The sequence below is a fragment of the Mustelus asterias genome, unplaced genomic scaffold (assembly GCF_964213995.1).
Source record: "Mustelus asterias unplaced genomic scaffold, sMusAst1.hap1.1 HAP1_SCAFFOLD_495, whole genome shotgun sequence".
Taxonomy (NCBI): Eukaryota; Metazoa; Chordata; class Chondrichthyes; order Carcharhiniformes; family Triakidae; genus Mustelus; species Mustelus asterias.
In genome coordinates, this window is record NW_027590447.1 from 167,402 (window position 1) to 174,021 (window position 6,620).

Here is a 6,620-nt window from a genome sequence, read left to right on the forward strand (position 1 = left end):
CATTTGGAGTATTGCGTACAGTTCTGGTCGCCGTATAATAGGAAAGATGTGGAAGTGTTGGAAATGGTGCAGAGGAGATTTACCAGGATGTTGCCTGGCATGGTGGGAAAATCGTATGAGGAAAGGCTGAGGGGCTTGAGGTTGTTTTCGTTAGAGTGAAGAAGGTTAAGAGGTGACTTAATAGAGGCATACAAGATGATCAGAGGATTAGATAGGGTGGATAGTGAGAGCCTTTTTCCTTGGATGGTGATGGCTAGCATGAGGGGACATAGCTTTAAATTGAGGGGTGAGACATATAGGACAGATGTTAGAGGTAGGTTCTTTACTCAGAGAGTAGTAAGGGCGTGGAATGCCCTGCCTGCAGCAGTGGTGGACTCGTCAACGTTGAGAGCGTTCAAGTGGTTATTGGATAAACATGTGGATGATATTGGAATAGTGTAGATTAGAGGGGCTTTAGATTGGTACCACTGGTCGGCGCAACATCGAGGGCCGAAGGGCCTGTACTGCGCTGTAATGTTCTATGTTCTATGTTAAGCTATCCTTGATTAACAATGCTACTCCTCTACCTCTTTTACCACACTTACTGAAATGAACTGGGACGAAGGTGGAGGAAAAGTTCAGGCTCTGAAGTTATTGAACTCAATGTTCAGGCCGGAAGTCTGTAAAGTGACCAATGGGAAGATGAGGTGCTGTTCCTTCAGTTTGCGTTGGGCTTCACTGGAACATTGCAAAAGGCCCAGGACGGACATGTGGACAGGAGAGCAGGGGGGGGCGGGTGGTGAAGGTGGACAGGAGAGCAGTGAGGGGGGCGGTGAAGTGGCAAGAGACAGGATTACAGTGTTAGCAGAAATAGAGGATTGGTTAATTAACAGAAAGCAAAGAGTGGGGGTAAATGGGTGTTTTTCTGGTTGGCGATCAGTGACTAGTGGTGTGCCTCAGGGATCAGTGTTGGGACCACAATTGTTTACGATTTACAGAGATGATTTGGAGTTGGGGACCAAGCGTAGTGTGTCAAAATTCACAGATGACACTAAGATGGGTGGCAGAGCAAAGTGTGCAGAGGACGCTGAAAGTCTGCAAAGGGATATAGATAGTCTAAGTGAGTGGGCAAGGGTCTGGCAGATGGAGTACAATGTTGGTAAATGTGAGGTCATCCATTTTGGTAGCAATAACAGCAAAATGGGCTATTAATTAAATGGTAAAAAATTGCAGCATGCTGCTGTGCAGAGGGACCTGGGTTGATTCCGGAGTTGAGAGGGTTGGCTTATGAGGATTGAATAGACTGGGGCTGTACTCATTGGAATTCAGAAGAATGAGGGGAGACCTTATAGGACTTTTGTTTGCATTTGGTAGCCAGGGACTTAAGGGGGGAGGGATGTGGTAATGAGCCCCTTTTAGGGGTGAGGCTTTGGGGCATCATGTGACCTGATTGGCCAATCGGGCTGAAATCCATGAAATCTGGGGCCGAGCATGGGTTTTCCAGTCAGTCCCTGACTGGAGTCTAAGTCTCAGCAGAATATTTCTTGCACTCTGTACATAGTTCATTCATTACAATAAATGGTTTGTTTATTTCCTAAGCTTGATGGTCAGCAACCCTTTTAAATATCACAAGACTCAAGCTTCTCCAAGCCCTTGGGGCTGTTAGATTTAGGAAGGATCCAAGCTTGAACCTGTTTGGATTTGTCCAATAAACCGGGAAGGGGTGTTTGTGAAGGGGTGGATCATGCTGGGGGCCCATCGGGACCCACTGGAAGAGCTCCACTGCCCCTGATGCCCGTGACCCATGTTGAGGAGGGGGTGGGGAACATGCCAACGACGGTGGTGGGGGGTGGGGGGGGGGGGGGATGTCTCCTGATGTCCCTGGAGGGGGGGGGGGTACGGGGTCTCCCAGCACGCTGTGAGATCGGGGCGTCCTTGCGAAATGGCAACCTGAGCTCTCTGCAGCCAGACTCGCCCGTGTGTTGTTCCATCCTCCCGTATCAGCGCGAATCTCACCACTCGCCAGAAAGTGACCGAGTGTGGGAGGATTGCCATGTGGAGCGCGCCGGAGAGGCAACTGCCCAACTCCACAGTATTCTTGCTGTAGTTTTTTGGGAGGAGAATTCTGCCCAAGGCTTACTGGAAATCCTTTATCCACACTGCTTGTTACATCCTCAAAGAACTCTCATCAATTTATCAAACATGATTTTCTTTTCAGGAATGGTTGTTGGACGTTCCGGGGTATAGATGTTTCACTAAGTGTAGGGAAGCTGGTAAAAGAGGTGGAGGGGTGGCATTGTTAATCAAGGATAGTTTAACGGCTGCGGAAAGGCACTTCGAGGGGGATCTGCACACTGAGAATCATAGAAATCATAGAAATCATAGAAACCCTACAGTGCAGAAGGAGGCCATTCGGCCCATCGAGTCCGCACCGACCACAATCCCACCCAGGCCCTACCCCCACATATTTTACCCGCTAATCCCTCTAACCTACGCATCCCAGGACTCGAAGGGGCAATTTTTTTAACCTGGCCAATCAACCTAACCCGCACATCTTTGGATTGTGGGAGGAAACCGGAGCACCCAGAGGAAACCCACGCAGACACGAGGAGAATGTGCAAACTCCACACAGACAGTGACCCGAGCCGGGAATCGAACCCGGGACCCTGGAGCTGTGAAGCAGCAGTGCTAACCACTGTGGGCTGAGGTTAGAAATAGGAAAGGAGCGGTCACGTTGTTAGGAGTTTACTATAGGCCCCCAAATAGTAATAGAGATGTGGAGGAAGAAATTGCTAAGCAGATTATGGATATGTGTGGGGGTCACAGGGTAGTTGTCATGGGGGACTTAAACTTTCCAAATATTGATTGGAGCCTTTGTAGGTCAAATAGTTCGGATGGGGCAGTTTTTCTACAGTGTGTGCAGGAGGGTTTCCTGACACAATATGTGGATAGGCCGACAAGAGATGAGGCCACATTGGATTTGGTACTGGGAAATGAACCGGGCCAAGTGTTAGATTTGGTTGTGGGAGAGCACTTTGGAGATAGTGACCACAATTCGGTGTCTTTTGTTATTGCAATGGAGAGGGATAGGGCCGTACGGCAGGGCAAGGTTTATAATTGGGGGAGTGGTAATTATGATGCGATTGGGCAAGAATTAGGGGGCATAAGTTGGGAACAGAAACTGTCAGAGAAAGGAACTAATGAAAAGTGGAACTTTTTCAAGGAACAAATACTGGATGTCCTTGATAGGTATGTCCCTGTCAGGCAGGGAGGAAATGGCCAAGTGAGGGAACCATGGTTCACGAAAGAGGTGGAATGTCTTGTGAAAAGGAAGAGGGAAGCTTATGTAGGGATGAGGGAACAAGGTTCAGATGGCTCGATTGAGGGTTACAAGTTAGCAAGGAATGAGCTGAAAAAGAGGCTTAGGAGAGCTAGGAGGGGACAAGAGAAGTCCTTGGCGGGTCGGATCATGGAAAACCCCAAGGCTTTTTACTCTTATGTGAGGAATAAAAGAATGACCAGGGTGAGGTCAGGGCCGGTCAAGGGCAGTAGTGGGAACTTGTGTATGGAGTCAGTAGAGATAGGCGAGGTGATGAATGAATACTTTTCTTCAGTGTTCACCAAGGAGAGGGGCCATGTTTTTGAGGAAGAGAAGGTGTTACAGGCTAATAGGCTGGAAGAAATAGATGTTCGGAGGGAGGATGTCCTGGCAGTTTTGAATAAACTGAAGGTCGATAAGTCCCCTGGGCCTGATGAAATGTATCCTAGGATTCTTTGGGAGGCAAGGGATGAGATTGCAGAGCCTTTGGCTTTGATCTTTGGGTCCTCGCTGTCCACGGGGATGGTGCCAGAGGACTGGAGAATGGCGAATGTTGTTCCTCTGTTTAAGAAAGGGAATAGAAATGACCCTGGTAATTATAGACCGGTTAGTCTTACTTCGGTGGTTGGTAAATTGATGGAAAAGGTCCTAAGGGATGGGATTTATGACCATTTAGAAAGATGCGGATTAATCCGGGATAGTCAGCACGGATTCGTGAAGGGCAAGTCGTGCCTCACAAATTTGATAGAATTCTTTGAGGAGTTAACTAAGTGTGTTGATGAAGGTAGGGCAGTTGATGTCATGTACATGGATTTTAGTAAGACGTTTGATAAGGTCCCCCATGGTCGGCTTATGATGAAAGTGAGGAGGTGTGGGATAGAGGGAAAGTTGGCCGATTGGATAGGTAACTGGCTATCTGATCGAAGACAGAGGGTGGTGGTCGTTGGAAAATTTTCGGATTGGAGGCAGGTTGCTAGCGGAGTGCCGCAGGGATCAGTGCTTGGTCCTCTGCTCTTTGTGATTTTTATTAATGACTTAGAGGAGGGGGCTGAAGGGTGGATCAGTAAATTTGCTGGTGACACCAAGATTGGTGGAGTAGTGGATGAGGTGGAGGGCTGCTGTAGGCTGCAAAGAGACATAGATAGGATGCAAAGCTGGGCTGAAAAATGGCAAATGGAGTTTAACCCTGATAAATGTGAGGTGATTCATTTTGGTAGGACAAATTTAAATGTGGATTACAGGGTCAAAGGTAGGGTTCTGAAGACTGTGGAGGAACAGAGAGATCTTGGGGTCCATATCCACAGATCTCTAAAGGTTGCCACTCAAGTGGATAGAGCTGTGAAGAAGGCCTATAGTGTGTCAGCTTTTATTAACAGGGGGTTGGAGTTTAAGAGCCCTGGGGTTCTGCTGCAACTGTACAGGACCTTGGTGAGACCACATTTGGAATATTGTGTGCAGTTCTGGTCACCTCACTATAAGAAGGATGTGGAAGCGCTGGAAAGAGTGCAGAGGAGATTTACCAGGATGCTGCCTGGTTTGGAGGGTAGGTCTTATGAGGAAAGGTTGAGGGAGCTAGGGCTGTTCTCTCTGGAGCGGAGGAGGCTGAGGGGAGACTTAATAGAGGTTTATAAAATGATGAAGGGGATAGATAGAGTGAATGTTCAAAGACTATTTCCTCGGGTGGATGGAGCTATTACAAAGGGGCATAACTATAGGGTTCGTGGTGGGAGATACAGGAAGGATATCAGAGGTGGGTTCTTTACGCAGAGAGTGGTTGGGGTGTGGAATGGACTACCTGCAGTGATAGTGGAGTCAGACACTTTAGGAACATTTAAGCGGTTATTGGATAGGCACATGGAGCACACCAGGATGATAGGAAGTGGGATAGCTTGATCTTGGTTTCAGATAAAGCTCGGCACAACATCGTGGGCCGAAGGGCCTGTTCTGTGCTGTACTGTTCTACGTTCTATGTTCTATGTTTCACAAGCTTCCTGTACAAACATTCAAACTCATTTTGAACTTGCTTTGAATGGGTAGCTGCAGTTTCCCAGATAATATTCCTGTTTCCATCTGGGAATGTGGACTGTCTGACACCTCACCCCATACACACGCACCCTCCTCAAAACATAAAGCAGGCAGAATGAGGAGACAGGGGAGCTGAGGTCCAGCTCTGCATCCTGTGCTCAGCATTGGGCAGTGTGGCAATCTCAAGCCTATTTTTATTTTTAAAAACATGTGAATCATCAAGAATTTGCTTGTTGATTGGATTGTGAAATTGCTTCAAACAGCCCATTCAGTTGTGGCCTGTTACCATGGAGACATTCTGGCTTAACTTTGTAAACTTTTGTTGGGAATTTATCGAAACATTAAATACAAGACGGAAAGATCTTTGTAAGTGAGGGTGGAATACGGACGAGTCAGCTATGGTGGGGAATCGGAAACCATAAAGACAAGGTGGTCACTAATAAACCCCATTCAGAGAGACCAGGAAACTCGCTACCACAAGTATTCCCAAAAGTAGCAAACGTGTAAGCCTCATTGAAAAGGGTTAGAGTTCATTGTAAAGTCTGCTGCCTGTAATTTAACCCCAGGCCAAGCCCCATGCTCACAGTTACTGCCTCTGCCTGTCGACCTATAGATAGATATATTTAATAAATTGAATCCAGATTCCTCCAGTTGCTGTGGTGGGATTTGAATCCTTGTCCCCAGAGCATTAGCCTGGGTCTCTGGATAACTAAACTCTGCTGATCTAGATTCATGTCTAATTCAACAATACCTCGATTCACCAACTTACATCCTCATTGTCAAATCTGCAAATGTTCCTGCCACTCCCAAACTGCCGTGCATCAGCAGGAAGCAAATTAATCAGCAAATGATAGGTTAGAGACTGGAGTGTAAGTGTAAATAAAACTTGCTGCAATTGTTCTGGGCCTCAGTGAGACCACACCTAGAATACTGTGTAGAATTTAACATCCCTTACTTAAAAAAGGGCACTCTTGTCTGAGAGAGTGAGTAAGATAGATTCACAGGATCGATTCCTGAGGTGAGGGGATTGTCCTTTCCTGAAAGAGAGATTAAGGGGAATATCTTTTTATTCCCTTAAATTTGGAAGGATGAAAGATGATCTTATTGCAAAAGTTTGAATTCTTACGGGCAGCATTCGTGCCAGGGGTCAGTGCTGTGAGCGGGTGAGGTGTTGCACAGGGAAGGTTGGGTGTGTTTCATATGAACCTTTGGTCACTGTTTGGCCTTTAGAAATAACAGCCTGATCGTGAAAAAGCGTGGCTGATTGTGCCGCTAGCCAGCGTCACAGCCTGACAAC